The sequence below is a fragment of the Calliphora vicina genome, chromosome 2, assembly GCF_958450345.1.
Source record: "Calliphora vicina chromosome 2, idCalVici1.1, whole genome shotgun sequence".
Taxonomy (NCBI): Eukaryota; Metazoa; Arthropoda; class Insecta; order Diptera; family Calliphoridae; genus Calliphora; species Calliphora vicina.
This window is the reverse complement of record NC_088781.1, coordinates 106197890-106219045: the sequence shown is the minus strand read 5'-3', so window position 1 is coordinate 106219045 and position 21156 is coordinate 106197890. Positions and strand designations below refer to the sequence as shown.

Here is a 21156-nt window from a genome sequence, read left to right as displayed (position 1 = left end):
TCCTCAATAACATATCTCGGGAGCATTGTATCAATCAGAGGGTTCTAATGAAGATACAAGATTACGTGCAAGTTAAGCTGGGGTGGCTCTTGGTTGATATGTCTATTTCCTTGCCTGCAATGTCAACGTTAAGTCTATTATCCTTTACGTATGAGAAGCATAGAACCCTTCCAATCGCGAATTACAGTCAATTCAAACAAGTTTTCGTTAGTTACTGTCTGTAAATATATTTCACCAACATAGAGCAGAGGGTTGGAACGCCACAGTCCATAATCCGTATATTGATAAAACGATGTAAATGATCATAGCTAAGACACAAACTCAGCAATGATATGATGTTATCACAATGCAAGATATCGTACAGGTAGGCCGCATAGGTGATGATGAAAGGGCTGTACAAATGGAAGGAGGCACTGATTATTAAAGTTAGAAGCCGGAGATGCTAGTGTGAAATCAAATACCCTATTTAACCGATTATTACATTGTAGCTTTATATTTATGAATTTATGTAATTGCCTTACCTTCTTAAGCAACTCTTAAAACAGCTATCATACGTAGTTATGCCACCTCAAACTTTTCAAGACTAATAACAATTTTGACAGCCAAAACTCATAAATCTTTTAATCTTGAGTGAGTGCATGAGTGATTGTTTGTTTATTTGTTGGCTAAATGAAACATTTCGCAAAAATATTTTACGGCTAAGGTATGTGTATGTAAATGTTATCTTCAACAAATCCTTGAAATGTTCTATGCACATTTTAACATCCTCATAAATCCTGCATAAAAATACAAAAAGAAAACATAAATATTATTTTAAAGTAGCAGAAACAAAACTATTAAAATTTATGAGCTGTTTAAAGAGCAGCCAATGAAAACATATTGAATATCTATGCTAGAATTTACATTTACGTATTACAATGTTTCTAGTAAAAACATCATCATCGTCACTATCTGTAGATGTTTTAAGAAATATTAATATTTATGATAAACGAGTAAGTGTTTTCATGCTCCCCAAAAGTGCTCCTTATCCATGCAACACAATTTTGCAGTTTTTTATGGAAGGGATATTTTTGTTTTAAAGAAATTATGCTAAAATAAATCAATAAAAAATAATGCGTCCAGAACGAGAAATGTTATAAATTAACATTTATTTCTCGGAAGCGTAAAATAAAGTAAATTAAGAAACCAAAAATATTGAAATGTTGCTTGTTTTTGGGAGAGAAAACTCTCAAACAATAGGGGGGGGGGTTTAAATTTGAGGTTAATCCTAGGAAAACTTGGTGAAATTCAAATGTATAAAAAACGTATCTAAATGTGTCTTTAATATGACCAATAGTTGGTAATATTCTTTCTAATCTGACATTATTGAATATTGATAACCACCAGGCTCAATTATTCAAACTAACAGATCATTTGATCATGTTCCTTGTTGCACATTTAGCTTTATCAGTCTAATTTTACCCAAAAATAGATTGATTGATTTCACATCGTTGCATCAAATCAGTGGTCGACATAAAGAGAACATGCAATATGGATTACAATAACATGTAAAGCATCTTCTATCTCTGTCTTTTGGGTAATTTTTATGAACTTCGTTGACATTCCTGTTGTTTACAGGTAAATAACTGATCAACTGTTTCTCTTGGAAGCTATAACTGTCGATCTCTACCAAATTTTTATTGTTAATATTCTATCTAATCTGGCTTTATTGAATATTGATAAACACCAGGCTTAATAATTAAAATTAACAGATCATTTGATCATGTTTTTGTCCAAAAAAGATTTAAAGAATTTCATAAGATCACATAAGATCGTTGCCTCAAGTCAGTGGTCGACATAAAGAAAACATGAAATATGGATTACAATAACATGTAAAGCACCTTTTATATCTATCTTTTGGGTATTTTGTATGAACTTCGTTGACATTCCTGTTGTCTACTGGTAAATAACCGATCAACTGTTTCTCCTGGAAGCTGCAAGTGTCGATCTCTACCAAATTTTTATTGTTAATATTCTTTCTAATCTGGCTTTATTAAATATTGATAAACACCAGGCTCAATAATTAAAGTTAACAGATCATTTGATCATGTTTTTACCCAAAAAATATTTAAAGAATTTCATAAGATCACTTAAGATCGTTGCCTCAAGTCAGTGGTCGACATAAAGAGAACATGAAACATGGATTACAATAACATGTAAAGCACTTTCTATCTCTGTATCCTGAATACTTTTTATGATAAATAATCGATCATCTATTTCTCCTAAGATCGTTGCCTCAAATCAGTGATCGACATAAAGAGAACATTTAACATGGATTACAATAACATGTAAAGCTCCTTCTGTCTCTGTATTTTGAATAATTTTTATGATAAATAACCCATCAACTTTTTCTCCCGAGAGCCATTAAAGCAGATCACTACCATATTCTATTTCAAAATCTCTAAAAGCTCAACAATTTGTTGAAATTATTTTCCATCACTTGAACCACCTTACTTAGCATAACCGAAAATATATGATATTGAAGTTGAATGAATTGTTCCACAATAGATGAGCAGCATCTTGTTGGCGTTTGTTGCACTTGAAAATATGTATTCCATCTTGTCGTTAACGCTGTTCTTTTTTTCTACATATTTTCTTTGTTTTCATCGTCATCTTATAGCCGTGAATGTGTATATTTCGTGTGTTTCCTTTGTGGGTTCTTAAACGCATTGATTTATGATGTCTGCTTAACAGCAACTGAAATATTAACAATAACAAAACAAAAACTCTCTATATAAAGTAAAATAAATGGTTTAAAAAAAATTTAGAAAAATGTTTCTTTTTCTGTTGTTTGTGTGGATGATGATGACGGTGATGATGATGATGACGAAGACGACCATCAAAATGAAGATGAAGGAAGAGGTGGTATTTTTTACTAGAAAACAAAGCCAAACAAACAAAAAAATAAACATGAAAAGTTTTAAAAATGAAAGTAAATTTTTAGGGTTCTTTTCACTTTTCCGCAGGAAGACATTAGATGTTTGCACTATGGCTTAAGATTGTTAAGAATATTTGCTAAAAAAGTTTTAATATTTTATATTGATTTAATATAAGTGTACATGAGCCAACAACTTTAAAGATTACAGGTTTTGTTTCCTAATTATCTAAACTTTCTTAGAGATTGGGAGAAGAAAACTTGGTGCTCCCTGAACCTCCGTGAAATAACTTCACTGGTATCATTATCTTCAATGAGTTTTTGAATTTTTTGATTTTTTACGACTGTATTGCTGCATCGAAGACTTTTAGGTATCCGGAATCATCGTTTAGACGTTTAAGTGAAATTGTTAAATTTTCAATTTTATTTTTCCTCTGAACTTCAAGCTTTGCTAAAAACTCGATTGGTCAAGATCAATATAGCAGGAATTAATTGATGGCATGCCAGGCGAATTTATACATGTTAGAGTAGATAGCACAGCTGATTCAATATTTTGGAGGCTCGAACTGTTAAATTCACTAGTGTTTGTGATGTTGTTCTTGTTGTAGAATCGCTCTCTCCTTATAATGAATTCACCTTGATGACAATTGCTAATTGTGCTGGGCCAAAGATATTGAGTCAAAAAAAAAAAAAATTATGCAGATTTATTTCAAATTTTTAACTTATTAATTTATTCTAAGTATTGGCCATTGTTAGCTATGATCTTTTCCCATCTTTCTGGCAACATATGTATTCCGAGACAAGAGAACAGCTCATCTTTTGAGGCCAAGAGGGAATCAACCCAATATCGGATACTCTGTGAAGAAATAGTAGTTGGATGAGGCAAGGTCTGGACTATAAAGCGGGTGATGCAAAACTTCCCAACCACTTCATCTAAATTTTTATCAGGTATTGCAACATATGACCTAGACTTGTCATGATGGAATATTACAGTTTCATGTCGCATATTCTGGGCGTTTTTCGGCCAATGCTCGCTTCAAAAGAGTCCGTGGATATTTGGCTATCGTAATGAATCCATCTTTCATCGCAAGTAATGGCTCTAGACAAACAAAATCGTCTTTCAAGTCTCTCAACTTCAATTCGTATGGTCTCCCAGATTTTGGATGAATACTGATGCTTGCAACTCCAATAAATTTTGCAAGCTCTTGTTGAGTTTGACAACAATCTTCATGTAGTAATGCCTCTAATTCTTGGTCTTCAAACTTTTTTTTGGCTGTCCTGGGCTACCATTATCTTCCGTGTCAAAATTACCATGTCTGAAGCGCAAAAACCATCTCTCCATCGTTGAAACCGATGGAACACCATAAGCAATCGGTGTGATTCAGTGCCACTTGTTTCAGATTAAATAAGTAAATCAAAACGTCCTGCATATACCGCAGTTTTCGAAGCAAAAAAGTACTTTGTAGTTTACACCATAATGTTCAATAACTAAGTGAGAATAAATGACATTATGTACACTTCTAAATGACCCACAAGTTATTAAAAATAAAAACCGCGTTCAAAAGATATGCCATCTATTGTAAATCCCGCATTTGAAGTCATATACCACCTATTTGAAAACGATGGATTTATCTAACAGGTCTGGAATGAATTCAATTTTGTACTATTAAATGAAAGATTGCTTATCATGGATTTCACTCAAAGACTTCACTTCTTCATATCAGGCTGAATTTGACCGATGGCATGTGTTATGTTGGCTTTAAGGTTCGCTGTGAGTTGTGGCTTATTCGCCTAGACCTAAACTTAACAACATTCCCACAAGAAAAAGTCTAAATGACACGATCTCGGTGGTTAGTTCACATCCTCTCCATGTGAGATGACCACTCAAATAGCTAGTGCAGAATGTCTAATGTGGCTTGAGCTGTGTGGCACATAACAGTGACCTTTTCGGGATGCATTGGTAGCTTTTGGATCTCATGTGGATAGGTATCGTCCCAAATTTGAAGATTTTGTTTGTTGACGTACCCACTCCTCCAGAAATGGTCGGTCGATTATGGCAACCGTAAAATGGGCGTTTCTCGAACGTTTCCCGAACAGAACATCCATTTTGTTAAAACAATTTTATCATTTGCGCTAGATCCGTCCATGTTGATTTGGCAAAAAAGTCCTCGACTATTATCTTTCAGTTGGCACCTGTCAAAATTTGAACAAGCTGCGTCATTTAGTTTGTGTTTGACAGCCTTTGATAGCAGGCTGCCTAGTGACTTGAGGAGAAATTGGAAAAAAGTGGTTTTCGACTGCTCATTAAGCATTATTTTTTGCGAAAAAAACCATCTCTCAAATAAAGACTAAGAGCTTGATAAATTATATGAGAACGCTGCACCATCAATTTCAATGGTAAAAAAGTGGTCGTACAAGCACTGAAGATGCCGAATGTTCTGGACGCCCAGTTGAGGTCTCTACACCCAAAACAATTGAAAAAAATCACGATATGGTGTTGCCATAATGATCACTTGGATATGAGAAAGCATTCCGCAAAATGGATGCCGCATTTGCTCATAATCGGGTGCACAAAAAGGTACACACATGTTCAGCTTCCATGGCAAAAATCCATAAATTATGCACGAAATTCTCCCTCTTCCACTCTATTCTCCGGATTTAGCGCCGATCTTGTTTACAAACCAGAAGAAGTGTCTCGGGGGAGAAAGATTTGACTACAACGATGACCTCCACAAATCTTATTTTTTGGAAGTGATAATCAAATTGGAGAAACGTTGGACAAAGTGCATAGAGCTCAAAGGAGACTATGTTGATTGGGCAGGCCATTTCATTGGATTTTAACCTCTCGGTTACAACATTAGAGATTTGTTTGGGAACAATGTTGTGCTGGAATCTCCACAACATAATACTACCACCATCAATCTTGACTGTTTTATTTGTCGTCCAGCCCCTTTACCTTCGGCAGTCTTACAAATGTTCTTCCATCACTGCCTCTTAAATTGTATTTGGATTCACCTGAAAAGAGAAAAGTATTCCCTGGGTGTTTTTAAAAGCGCGATAGAACTTAAAATTGTGAAAAATAACACAAAAAGTAAATTTAAATCAAAAAAAAATTTATTCGAACATTAACATTTGAAAATGATTTCGGGCATATGGTCACCGGTTCTCTTCTTATTCTGTGAAAATAAAGTTCACTAAATTTAATCGAAATCGGGCAACGGAATTGGAGGTCAGTCGTTAATGAATTAATAGTGCAAATAAATCCTAATTGATGATATGGATTCGAGCCAAGTCAAGCCAATCTAAATAACAAAAATTCCATAACATTATGGATCGATAACATTACAATTTCTTACATCCGTTTCAGCTGAAATTTATTGTTGAGAGTACTTTTGTTTATATTTTTAAATAATGGCATTTAATCTAACAAATATTTATAAATAAAAATTTACAAATTCCCCATAATATTGTGGGGTTTCCAATCAGAACTTTCAAACGTTTGATTATTGCTGGGAAAAATCTTTCTGTAACTACTGTCACACTTCAATTTCAATAACCCATTGTGCAATAATGTACTTTAGGTAGTTTTTCTGCATAGAAAGAGAATGAGAGTAAGAAACATTAAGGAAAATCCCTTTTATAAATGTTGTTGTAAAAGAAAATTCGTAAATGTTTTTCCATGTGTTGTTGCTGTATAGTTGTTGTAAAAACTACGGCTAGACAAAAAACCAGCATTACACTAAAGTTTGCAACAACACACACGTGTTATTCATTCAATATTCTAATAGTTGTTGTAGTGGGTTACAAACAAACCGTTAATAAGAGTAAGAAATTAAGAGAATTGAGAGTTTTCCCACAGCAGAGAGCATGCAAGAATAGCAAGAGAGAATGGCATATCGTAAAATAACAAACAAATATCGTATTGTTGAATTTTACTAGATGTTTAGTTTGAGTTCGTGAATCTTAACAATATGACGACGTAACGGACGGTCGCTGTTTCAATTTTGTTTAAAATAAATATAGAAAGAAATAATAAAATAAAAAAACAAAAGTGATTTCTATATTTTCGTGGTCGTTTAGTGCAAAAAAACAAATAGCAAAACAAAAATAACGTAATAATAAATACTCACAAGTGAATTTGTTTAAATTAATACAATAAAGAAGCAAAGTTCAGAAATAACAAAAAAAATTCAGCAAGTGTTCTTTGGCTGATTTAGCATAATTTTGTGTTTTTTTTTTGATAAAGTTCATAACATTAACGGTTTAAATGGTGTTATCAGTTTTAGACTGAGAATTCTTTTTTTTTTAATTGTTAATTTATATATACAATTAAATAGTGCAATTTTATTTCGCTTTGTTTATATATGGTGTTTTAGAGTGCCAAAATAACGGTACTCTTGGTGTCTCTCTGCCTGACGACCGTTCGTTAAAGAGTGTAAAATTTAAATTGAAATTTTAAATCAAACATCTATAAAATTGTATGCGGCTGGATACCGCAGTAAAAATAAAGTGTAAACACAAAAAAAATCTAAATTTTAATATTCCAAGAAAAAATATATATAAAAGCAATATTTAATAATAATCTAGTGAAAAAAAATAGTCAGCTGGCAGAAATAATCCCTCGATAAAATTTATTTACAAAAATGTTCATGTTCTTTATTTGGGTTGCTTACTCCATTTAAACACTAGCTGGTCTAGTCATAATATAAAAACCTAAAAAACTACAAAAAATAATACACTACTGTGCTATGAGTCTTTAGTTTTCAACAAGACTTCTTCAGCATTATTAATACCCAAGGATTTACAAACAAATCACTTCATTTAACCAACAACTAACACAACCAAGAAGCCAACTATTCAACCTACTATCCAACCGACCAACTCTCCAACAAGGATTTCAAAAAAAGAATAAATAAAGAAGAAGAAAAAAGTCCTGCACGTTGTGCATTTCAACTCTGACGTAAATAGCAAACAAAAAAAAAATACTACAATAAATAAAATTTTGTAGAAAAAAAGACTATGAAATGTTTAGTTTTTAGTATAAGTTTTATTTATATTAAACTTTTTTACGGGGTGAGATCGTTAAGTTTGTTTGTGGACACATTTGAAAATTAAGTCATAAACCTGAGGGAAAGTATAGCAAATTTAGTGTTATACAATTCCTTTTAAGAACTAAAATGAAATCTATTAAATTCTCCTCTTTATGTATATCTAGAACTTGATAAACTCCGGTTACTAGGATAGGAAAGGATTTTTGCCTCCTCCTAATTCGTGTTTTGTATGGGATCTGTTAAATATACCCTGATCTCTATGGTTTAAGATTATTGTTAGAAAGACATTACCAACATTCCGATTGGCAGTACTATTTTGAAGCAGAACTCTCCTTAAAAAAAATAATGAAAATAAAATGGCCCATCGCATAGATTCCTTGTCTTAAATGCTGTATCTTCTTGTTGGGTTTTAAGTCAGCAAATTTCTGAACTAAATGTTGAGAACATTCTTCTCCTTGTGAAGTTCAACCAACCCATTTTTGAAGTAATTTTGGAAGTCTGAACAACGTAACCTTTTAAACTCAACCGTCTCATCATTTCGCTTACAAAAGCATTAATTTTTAACATTCATTTTGATATGCTAGTGGCAAATGATCCATATTTGGTTTGTGATTTTCTTTATTTCGGATTTTCTTTATATCTCTTGACGAACAAATGTTCAACAAACTTTCCAATTGGCCATACTCTTCTCAAGTAGTACTCTTCCCGAATATATTGTTTTATTGGGTCTAACTCTCTTTTACAATGATAAATGAGGCCTTTATCGTAGCTCAGTGTAGATTCCTTGTCTTAAATGCTATTTATTCCTGTTTGTATTCCGGATCTAAATATTGAAAACATTCTTTCTGGAAACATATAGATTCCGAGTCAAAAGAACTGCTCATATTTTGAGGCCAAGAACGAATCAAGCCAATATCAGATACTCTGTTCTAAAGTGAAGCGTATCCCAGAGAGAGCGTTCTGCATCGATCGAAACAAATAGTAGTCGGAAGGGGCAAGGTCTGAAGAATAAGGCGGGTGAGGCAAAACTTCCTAATCTCTTCTTTCTAAATAGTTTTTAACAGGTTTATTACGGTTTAATACCTGGCCGTTTTTCGGCCAATACTCGCTTCAAACGAATCAGTTGCATTCGGTACAGGTTCTCTGTTATGGTCTGGTCAGATTTCAGCAGCTCATAATAGATAGGACCATTTTGCTCCCTCCAATTACAGATAATTGCCTTAGCACCATAGATATTTGGCGTCGATTCGGCTGGTTGATTTGGCAAGCTCTTATTGAGTTTTAGAACAATCTTCATGGTGTAATGCCTGAAATTCTTGGCCTTCAAACTTTTTATGTCTGGCCTAGGCGATCTTAGTCTTCCATGTCAAAATCAGCACTCCTGAACCGCACAAACCATCTCTAGCACGTTAAAAACGAGGTAAATTTATATTGTAGATCTCATTTAGCAAACTTAGGATCTGAGGATGATCCAATAAATAAATTATTCAATTTTGATGCATGCAAGAAAGTAACTCCAGAAAATCCACTTGTCCAGACATTTAATCCATGGGTCCTGTATTAAAATCAGGCTAAGGAATTATTGTAGTTCTACCGTGTTATTCCATAAATCCACTGCTAGTTTCGTGAGGATCCTAACTAGAAGCTGGTTAAAGCCCGACCACCAAGTACGATATTGATGGTACTGAATGTCATTCAAAGTATGAGATGCGATCTAATGGATCATACACGTACTATTTTCTTCTCGTGCATACGCAAATCTTTCCAGAGATGCCTCGGACGAGACTTCAACTGTATGAGGTTGTAGTTACAATGATGCCTCCGATATTCTATGGGGGGAACTTTCGATTCTTCGTGTAGATGATGAACTAAGGTTATTTTCAAGTAGCTTTCGGCTGTCGTTAAGGTTGAGTTGTCAGCTTTGAAATTTCTCCACTGGCAACCTCGGGCCGACCAATCATCCTATAGGTACCCAACAACTTTCCTTAATCTACGTCCCTAATGTTGCCATTTGGTGGTGTAAAATCTTTGTTCTACTTTACAATTCGTGCGCTATTCTGAGGACGTAAAGAGGCTGTAAAAGCTAATCACACAAAATTTCGGTTTCAAAGGCATTCAAGTAGAATCAAAGTGCCTCAATTTGTCTAAAAGTCACTTGTAGATTATGGGATATCTGTTATTACGCAGCTTGTATGTTTTCTGGCACAACAACGAATTTTAAATCATTGATTTTTCAATATATTCCATCAATAAGTCTTAGCTAAAGTTGTATTTAGTCCGTTCGTAATCGTAGATTCAATTATTGTTAGATTGAAAAACAGATATTCTTATTCACTGAGTCTTAAAATTAAATAATTTTGAAAACATTGACTACTACAATACCTGGTCAGATTTCATTGAACTTTAACTGCCTAAACGTCAATCAAATTAGCCTCGAGTTAATGTCCGCAACAACAGCTGATGTTTAATTCATTAAGATTATCCATAATCATACTAAAATTGGTACATTTTCCCACAGTGCAGATTAGGTTAGAAGATAAAATCACACCGTAAACTATGTGACAAGGTAATCCATGGTGGACCTCCAGTTACATTGGCCTCTTTTTCTCCAATCATACCGACATCCATAGAGTTCAGTTTGACCATTTTCAAAGGTTTAGCTATTTTTTGTTCCTAGATTCTTAAAGGAATAAGAATGACAACTTTTAAAGCGATGTTGTGCTATTCCATTTGCATAGAATATGTAACGTATCCTCTATCTGCACTTCACCATCTTCATGTATCATCCGATTTTCGTATACATTTTTAACAGTATTGACATGAATTAATTGTTAATTACTTTTTTTCGAATTAATTGCTTTGATCTTTGAAATTTAGCTATCTGTTGACAGTCATCACTTAACAATCCACCCTCGTTAGAACGTTTAAGAGTTTTGTGCAAAATCTTTATTATGGAAAAAACAAATAAAAATCACAACAAGCACAACAACAAACTTTATAATAAAACAATATTAATTATTAAGTTGAAACAACAAGAACAACAACAACAAGTGCATTGCTCTTTTTCCTTCTCCTTTCTATATTTGTGTTCTTTGCAAACACGTTCTTTTCATTTATTATGAGAAGATGTTGTTGTTGTTCTTGTTATTGTTGTTTTTATTTGTTGATTTCATTTTTACATTTTGCACAAAACAAGATTCTTTTTCTATATTACAGAATATTTTAATATAATAATGAAACACAAAACAAACAATATTATTATACGTCGTTCGTCTCTTGATTTTACATTTACATTTTATTTTTATTTTTTAATTTTATTTATGATTTCATTATAAACTACAGAACAAAACAACTTTGCAATCAGAGTTGATTTTTGTTTTGTTTTTATTTTGTCATTCTCTCTTACAATTTGTTATTTTTTCTCTATATGGATGTACGTAGGTATGTGTGTATTTTTATTTTTTTTATTATTTTGTTCTAGACAAGACAAAGACGTAGAACAAGAAAAAAAAATTGACAGACTGTTAAAACGACATAGACAATATTTGTTTATTGTTGTTGCAAGCAAGTCCTCTTGCAGAATTTTTGTGTTGTATTATTGTAGTTGTTGCTATTGCCCAGCAACTAGTCGTCGTTGTTTGTTATTGTATTTATGGTTAAGTCTGGGAAATTGTGATAAAAATCTTTTGGAATTAAATAAGTTTACTGGTTATTTGTACTTGTACTGCCGGTTTATAAATAATTTTAACATTCTTTTTAATATTAATCATGTGGTTTTGGTTGAGAAATATGGTTAAATAGTGTGTTTGAGAATGTAAAATACTGGGGGCAAATTGTAACCTCAAAGTCGGTGTATTTTTTTATACCCTTCACCTTCGTGAGAAGGGTATATATAAGTTTGTCATTCCGTTTGTAATTTCTACATTTTTCATTTCCGACCCTATAAAGTATATATATTCTGGATCCTTATAGATAGCGGAGTCGATTAAGCCATGTCCGTCTGTCTGTCTGTCTGTCTGTCTGTCTGTCTGTCTGTCTGTCTGTCTGTCTGTCCGTCTGTCTGTCTGTCTGTTGAAATCAGTTTTCTGAAGACCCCAGATATCTTCGGGATCCAAATCTTCAATAATTCTGTCAGACATGCTTTCGAGAATTTTGCTATTTAAAATCAGCAAAATCGGTCCACAAATGGCTGAGATATGAGGAAAAAACCAAGACAACCTCTATTTTTGACCTATTTTTTACCTATATCTGGATTACTAAGACATTAATAGACAATATGGATATCTAATGATAGATATTTCAAAGACATTTGCAACGACGTATATAAGACCATAGTAAGTTGGACCTACAATGGGTCAAAATCGGGAAAAAAATTTTGAACCCGAATTTTTTTTAAAAAAAAAAAATTTTAAAAACAAAAAAAAATTTAAAAAATTTTAAAAAAAAAATTTAAAATTTAAAAAAAAAATTTTTTTAAAATTTAAAAATTTTTTTTTTAAAATTTAAAAAAAATTTTTTTTTTAAAATTTAAAAAAAAAAATTTTTTTTAAATTTAAAAAAAAAAAATTTAAAATAACAATCGAAAAAATTTTTTTTCCAAAAAATTCAAAAAACAACTGGAAAAAAATTTTAATTTTGTTTACCTAAAAATATTTAAAATTTTCAAGTATAATTTGGTGAAGGGTATATAAGATTCGGCACAGCCGAATATAGCACTCTTACTTGTTTTTGTTAGTTTTTTTTCATATCAGATTGCATTACCATTTGTTGGGAAATTATTCATAACCTGTGGCTTGTGGTAATCAATATGAACTTAGATTTTATTGTTAAGTGGTTTTATAAACAAACTGAAAAATGTGTTTTCTGTTGGAAAAAATACTTGTGAAATCTTTTAAATTATTTAAGTATCTATTCAAAAAGGTTCTAGCAAATCTTGCGGGAAGCTTGTGTCAATAGAAAAAAACTGTTATACATAAAATTTTCTATAGAAAATCTTGTTATACAAAAAATTAGCTGTAGAAAGAACTGTTATACACAAATATCTATTAGTTTATAACAATAAACTAATTTTTTTTTATAGAAAAACTTAAAAAAAATAATACATTTTTTATAGGGAAAATTGTTATACTCCAATCTTCTATAGAAAAAACAGTTATACTGACAATTTTCTATAGAAAAAACTGTTATACTGACAATTTTCTATAGAAAAAACTGTTAAATTGAAAATTTTCTGTATAAAAAACTGTTATACTGAAAATTTTCTATAGAAAAAACTGTTACACTCCAATTTTCTATAGAAAGAACTGTTATACTGAAAATGTTCTATAGTAAAAAACTGTTATACTTACAATTTTCTATAGAAAAAACTGTTATACTGACAATTTTCCATAAAAAACTGTTATACTGAAAATTTTCTGTAGAAAAGCTGTTATTCTGACAATTTTCTATAGATAAAACTGTTATACTGAAAATTTTCTATAGAAAAAACTGTTGTACTGAAAATTTTCTATAGAAAAAACTGTCGTACTGAAATTGTCTTTAGAAAAAACTGTTATACTGAAAATTTTCTATAGATGAAACTGCTATACTGACAATTTTCTATAGAAAAAACTATTATACTAAAAATTGTCTATAGAAAAACTGTTATACTGAAAATTTTCCATTGAAAAAAACATTTATACTGACAATGTTCTATAGAAAAAACTGTTACACTGAAAATTTTCTACAGAGAAAAACTGTTATACTGAGAATATTCTATAGAAAAAACTGTTATATTGACAATTTTCTATAGAAAAAACTGTTACACTGAAAATTTTCTACAGAGAAAAACTGTTATAATGAGAACATTCTATAGAAAAAACTGTTATACTGACAATTTTCTATAGAAAAAACTGTTATACTGACAATTTTCTATAGAAAAAACTGTTAAATTGAAAATTTTCTGTATAAAAAACTGTTATACTGAAAATTTTCTATAGAAAAAACTGTTATACTCCAATTTTCTATAGAAAGAACTGTTATACTAAAAATGTTCTATAGAGAAAACTGTTATACTGACAATTTTCTATAGAAAAAACTGTTATACGGACAATTTTCCATAAAAAAACTGTTATACTGAAAATTTTCTGTAGAAAAAACAGTTATACTGAAAATTGTCCATAGAAAAAACTGTTATTCTGAAAATTTTCTATAGAAAAAACTGTTATACTGAAAATTGTCCATAGAAAAAACTGTTATTCTGAAAATTTTCCATAGAAAAAACTGTTATACTGAAAATTTTCTAAAGAAAAAACTGTTATACTGACAATTTTTTATAGAAAAAACTGTTATACTAAAAATTTTCTATAGATAAACTGTTATACCGACAATTTTGTATAGAAAAAACTGATATACTGATAATTTTCTTTAGAAAAAACTGTTATACTGACAATTTTATATAGAAAAAACTGTTATACTGAAAATTTCCTATAGAAAAAACTGTTATACCGACAATTTTCAATAAAAAAACTGTTATACTGGAAATTTTCAATAAAAAACTGTTATACTGAAAATTTTCCATTAAAAAAGCTGTTATACTGAAAATTTTTCATTGAAAAAACTGTAATACTGACAATTTTCTATATATTATATTATTTGTTTTATTTAAACTTTGACTTGAAAATCGAAAATTTATTGAAATAAAACTTAAAAATTTATTAAACTGCAACAAATCACCCCTACAATACAAAATTAGGTTGCGGCACTTATGATGTTTGATGATGTTTTTGTAGTTTCCTTCCTATCATTTACAAAACAAGCTCCGAATCATCTTCAATTACAACAATTGCAATAAATACACATAAATTTAAATGAATTTAAAAAAAAACAAAACTAAAGCGACCGTCTATGAACGAATGAGTGAGAATACATTACCATTATTTAGTTACTTTCCACATGAATTGATTGCATTGTTGTACATGCCACAATTTCTCGTATTCATACTAATTTTTAGAAGTTCACTGCAATTTTTACATTATGTACGAGAGTATTATAGTTTAGTTTTAGTAGTTTAGTAAGTTTTTTAGTTTTTTTTGTGCATAAAAATCACACAAATCTTGTGACAATTACACTTTGCCATATATTCAAATTTAAATTCAAATGCTACAATAGTGAGTGTTGCCTCGTACAAGTATGTATGGGTTGTACACCACTCCTCCGAAATTGTAATGCATTTAGTTTTTGAAAAGTATTTACACACAAAAAAGCAGCATAAATTAAAGAAAATGCGACAAAAAAAAAACTTTAGAAAACCTGGTACAAATTTGCAAAACTGTATAAAAAAGTATGTTCATTGTTGTTTGAATATAAGGCCCATGTAGGCAATAATTTTAGTTATTTTGTTGCCTAGTTCTTTTTGTAGCCAGTGCCAGAGACACATATTTGTTGGTTTGTTACATTCGCCCTGAGAACGTAAAGTTTACCATCTACATATTTATGTTCAAATAGTGTAGCACAAACAATAGACAAATAGCATTAAGAAAAATTGCCTTAATTTTTATATGTTTTGTAGGTATTTTTTCGTCTTACTACTTTGTTAAATTTTCCTTGGCATATACAGTAGCCAAGCAAGAATTAAATGATAGCATGGAATTGATTCATACTTTTAAGTGCTGGGACAAATAATACAATCTGAACTCTTCTACGCCCACTATCTACATCTGAGCAAACACTTATTTACTCTAATACGAGTACCACCAACTAATTGGGAAAATAGTTTATATTTATTTCTTTTTATTTCCTTTTTTTGGCAGCTTCACAATTAGAGTTTTGAGTTGCAAAATGGTCATGTTTTATAATGATTATTATAGGTAAAGGTGAAATTACGCTAATGGCTAAAAGTTTAGGGTAATTTGCTTAAGAGATTTGAAATGAAATTGACTTTAAAAGGTTTGGCATTATTAGAAAATAATGGAAATTATGTTCATTAGTTTTAAGGGTAAATTTTATAACAGAGGTTTTTATATAAATCTTGAATAACTTATGAAGGAGGCAAGAAGAGTTGGTAATAGTTATATTATGTTTGAAAATAAGTGGTTGGCAACTTTGAATGCCTTCAAGCTCTGGAAACAATACCAGTAAAAACAAGAATTTTCATAAAACAAAGTGTTTTTAAGTACTGTAGTTATAATTAATTATAGATTTAGTTGTGTTTCAAAATATTTTATTAAGATTAATACACATCTGCGTGTTTTTGGAGCAATTATCGTAGCTGTTTTTTTTAGATGATATCACTCTGGGTATCAGTCTGAGGCATGCTGGTTCAATTCCTGCCAAGTACTCTTAATGTTTCACCATTCTCCAGACAAGTCAAAATGCTTTTCTAACGATTTTCGAATCATTTCTCAAAATCGAACGTCATAACTCCCAAAAATGCCTTTTTGTCGCTTCAACCGCTTCTGCAGGTGTCATAAAGAAGTTATTCCGTTTGTTCGCATTTAAATTGATCTTCGAAGTGTTTTTTAATTAGAACAGGGTAGTTCCAGGATATCAGTATGAGGCTTGCTGGTTCGATTCCTGCCAAATACTCTAAATGTTTCTCCAGACAAACCAAACTGCTTTCCAGTTTGTGTTTAAAATAATGCGTAACATAACAAATTTTTTACCAAAGCCTCTACAGAACTCCAAAGACCGACGATGATTGTCAGTCTTTCTAGGTACATCCACAAGGTGTACCTATCAACGAATCGAACAAAGTGGATCTAATGCTGACATTCGTTAAAAACATGTTCAGCCATGTTTCTACTCGTTTTTAAATCAAAAGAAGTTTATTTTATGAACTACACTTCTATGTAAACGATGGCTTCAATTGGAAATCGAAAATTCGGCTTCTACATTATCGTCTGTGCGATCGAAAATGTCAAAATCAGTGACAAAAATAAGTTTGCAATATAGAGCTATCCAGTTTCAATTGTCATCGTTTGACTAACTTTCATTCGCTTTGCTTTTGAGATCGAGGAACCTTCGACAGCAAGGAAGTCCTAGCCAGAATCTCAAGATCAAGGTCATAATACTTTACATGTATTAATTAAAGATACCTACGTATTGGAGATCTTGGATTTTGAACTCACTGAGATAAATGTTTCAGCTAAAGAAACAAATGCTTTCCTGGCAGCAAAGCCCTACATGCTGAATTGTATATCCGCTAAAACAAAGACAAATGATGAGCAGACTAAGGATACACGATAAGACTTCCGAGCATGTGCTTTGTTATTTGGAGATCATGTCAGTCGAAGGGGGCATTAATAAGCTTGGGAGTTATTTTTAGTGTCTTCCCAAAAGAGTATGGATTTCATTTGGGACCAAAGATGTTAGTGGTGCTTAAAACTTTTCAATACAATCTAATTTATAAAGGAGATAAACCCAAAATCTTTTAAAACCTGCAACCTTTTATTTGACATGAAACAAGTTGATCACAATTATGTTTCATGTGTGCATTTGAAAACACTTTTAAAGCAAGTTATTCACTCTGCTCTAGGTAATTCTTAAACTAGAGTTTAAAGACATCAAACGCTTCCAGAAAGACAGCAAACATTGACCTCGATATTTATTTTGGTTATAGAATGCAGATTGGTGCCCAAGCATAATTGTACGCAGATGATCCATCATCAAATCGATACTCCAAAATAGTTTGGATATTTGTCATTCTTACTCTGTCAAATAAATTATGATAATGACCAGAATTAGAGATTTCCATCCAACAAATTATAGTTATATTATTCGGAATTGATTATTCTAATTCGCCTGCTGTTGTAACAGCTAAAACTTTATAATTTTGTGGATCGCGGTGATGGCGAATTGTGCTACTTGAATTGGGTCCATAAATACATTGGACGAAATGAAGTATTATGAGGACCCTGATGGGCACATATTTAGGACAGGACAGTAGGCATTGAACCTGTTGCTCCATTCTGACCACAATTGTGCCAGAACTACTGTTGTTTTTCGCGGCAGGTTTTTCTCCTTGACTGCTATGAGCGATCTCCAAGTACGATATTCATGCGGTATTCTGCTACCACGGTATTGAAGGCTTCTATATGTCTTTCAAAGCTGCATTGTACGAATTACGATCCAATGGATCTTGCACCTACTTTTGTATGTTTTCCTCGTATACTGGAAGTTTCTTATGTCCGGAAGGTTGAGTGGTTTGCGAACAACACTTCGTATTGCCTTGGCTTTATCTGTGTGTTCATGGTCGTATCCGCAAACTTCATCTCGACTCTGTCATCCTTTTTCTTCGGGTTAGAGAAAAACTGAACCGAACTTTGCAACTCCTGAATTCAAAAGTTGCAGTTCTTCAGAGGGTATTGTTACGCTTGTCCTCATTTACTAACCTGGTGATATCGCGTTTCAGCTGGGCGATCCTTGGGTCATCAGGGATCATACTTCGGTGTTATCACGCTCATCTGCGAGTCCCACTGCTTTTGCTGGGAAGTGCACTACAGATGATCGACCAGCTGAATAGAAGCGAGCGGTTGCAACGGTAACAGTTTCGTGGAACTTCTTTTTTGTTTGGTGTACGTTGGATGGTACTGGAAGATCATTGAAGATGCGATCGGTGAATTCTCTGAAGCCGTGCCAGTCAGCTTTTTTGTGGGTGGTGTAATTACGGCGTTCAGAGAATGATCAAATCTTTGGGTCGTTCCAGACAAACCATACAACATCCATGTAATTCTCTATTTTGCCTGGTTTTTGTATTGGAATTTTTTAAGATTTTTGTTTTCCATAAACTAAAATATACTTCCAAATTGCCAACTATTTAAAGTAACCTGTTTATTAAAACCCCTCAGTTTTTGCAGCATATCTTTTTCAACATTAAAGGTATTCTTTCTAAGCTGTATTTCATTAAAGGTTTTATGTTATTTTAAACCATTTAAACCATCAACGCCATTTATTTTTTGCTACACATCCATGTAATTTAATGACCGTAAATATTACAAATTTTTCACACCAAGTTTCCATGTGTAAAATAAATGTGTCTCTGGATATGAGTGTGTGTGTGTGGAAATGTATCGTTAGATTCTAACACTATTAGGTGGCATTTTCAAGTACCTCCTTGTGTTTTATTTAAAACCATGTGAAGGGAATCTAAAACTATGTATGCTGACTGTAACAAGTCGTTGTGTAGATTTTCTAGGTTTTATATATACAACTAACTGCTGAGGGTGTGAGTCAAGTTTCACGTTGAGCTCAAAATGTACAGAAATTATGAATGTATATGAATGTGGCACATTATAAGTGCATAAATTTTGTAATTTCCTTAACATGCTACAAAATTGAGATAAAATGCAACATACACAGAAACAAAACACAAAAAAAAATGTGCGACTAAAAACTGGGAGTGTAGTGTCAATTCATAAATTAAACACAGCCAGCGAGCCGCTTTAATAGTAGTTACAAACGAAAAAGAAGACAACGACAAAAAAAAAACGCTAAATAAACAACACACATTAACAACCAAATGCAAACTGTAAAAGTCAATAGCAGCAGCACTGGCTACAAACAACAACAGCAACATCATCATCATTGTTGTCATTTTTCGTATGTGTGTGAGAGTAGTTGTAGGTGAGAAGGTAAAATCTCACTCGGTTACTGCATTTGTAACAGGGATGTCATACATGTTAGTAACTTTTTTAGCAACTCTGTGAAAAAAACTATAAATGATGCCACTTATTTGTAAACAAGCAAAAATGTGATAATTTTGTTCTATGTTTATTTATAAATCTAAAAATTCATTTTATATTTTTTTATAGAGTGTTTAAAATTCCCAATAACTTAGGATTACACTTTAATTTGTTGCTATTGCTCATTGTTGGTTTGAGTATTTCGCAGCCTTCAGTGTGTGTGTGTAGTTGCCATCGTATGCAAATTACTATTTTCCTGTTCTGTGCAATTGTTCTCGTTTTTTTTTCAGACCGACGACAACTTTAAATAAATAAAAATTCAAATTAAATGCGAAAAAATATGATAAAATTTTAACAATAAAATAGTTTAACAAATTTTTATTTACATTTATGTCTCTGCATTTGAATGTGTTTTTCTACGTTCAGCTGCAGTTGAGTCATTGTGTGACAATTTATTTTTTTGAACTCTATTTTTTTAAATTCTGTAACGTTTGGCTGGCTGCTTGAAGAGAAATAGAAATGAAGTCTTAAGTTTTGCAAAAAAAAAAGAATTTTAATTTTATTTATATAATTTTTACTCTTTTTTTATAGGTATGTAAATGCAAAAGTTAACATGCAGATTTCGTGATTTGATTTTTGATTCAAGGTAAAATAGCAAAAAAAAAAAAAAAACTTTCAAATTATAAAAAATACAATATTTATTTAAATGAAAATTTCATGCAATAAAGATTTGATCTCGGAATTGTTAAAAAATTAATGAAAACTTAAAACTATATTATTTTTGTAAATTATTTTTTCCAAAATTTAAATTTTCGAAAATTCGAACAAACATTTTCATTAAGTTTTTGTGAAATTTTTGATATTTTAAGATACATATTTTTCAAGAATAAGAAACAAAAGATATTAATTCTCAAACTATTATTCACATTTTCGATTTTTTTAACAATCGAATTTTTTTAATTTCGAACAACCATTTTCAAAATTTCAGTTTATATGGATATTTTAACATATTTTCCATCAATTGGAAAAAAATATCAATTCACATACTATTTTTCACATTTTATAATTTTTTTTTAACTTCGAATTTTTTTTCGAAAATTGTTAAGAAATTAATGAATATGAGAAAAAGACATTTTCTTTTTTCAAAATTAGAAATGTGAAAAAAAATTTATTTACACAATATTTTTAACATGTTCGAAACTTCGAATTTTTTTCGATGATCTTAAAATAATTTGTGAAAACGAGAAAAAAATAGAATTTATGAATATTAGACCATTTTAAAATATTCCAACAGTTTTCACAATATTTCTGAAATTTCGAACATTTCAAGAACTTTAAAATTTTCGAAAATTCTATATTATTTTTATACATTATTGTGAAAAAAATATGTATTTACATAATATTTTTGACATATTCGAAATTTCGAATTATTATTCGAAGATCTCAGAATTGATAAAAAATAAATGAAAACAAGAAAAAATTAATATTTATGGATATTTGAACCTTTTTCCAATATTCCAGGAGTTTTCAT

General features: G+C 31.2%; 1 protein-coding gene across 3 annotated transcripts in view; it reads left to right on the top strand.

Annotated features, from left to right (window-relative positions):
* step (cytohesin steppke) overlaps positions 1-21156 on the top strand; it is a 117032-nt gene that overhangs the window by 26581 nt on the left and 69295 nt on the right. The window contains exon 1 of one of the 3 annotated variants that reach the window (XM_065499329.1): positions 6724-7874. The exons of the other annotated variants lie outside the window; for them this stretch is intronic. The gene's annotated coding sequence lies outside the window, so the exon portion shown is untranslated. Of the gene's footprint in view, positions 1-6723; positions 7875-21156 lie in introns of those variants that run through there. 3 annotated transcript variants of the gene reach the window in all.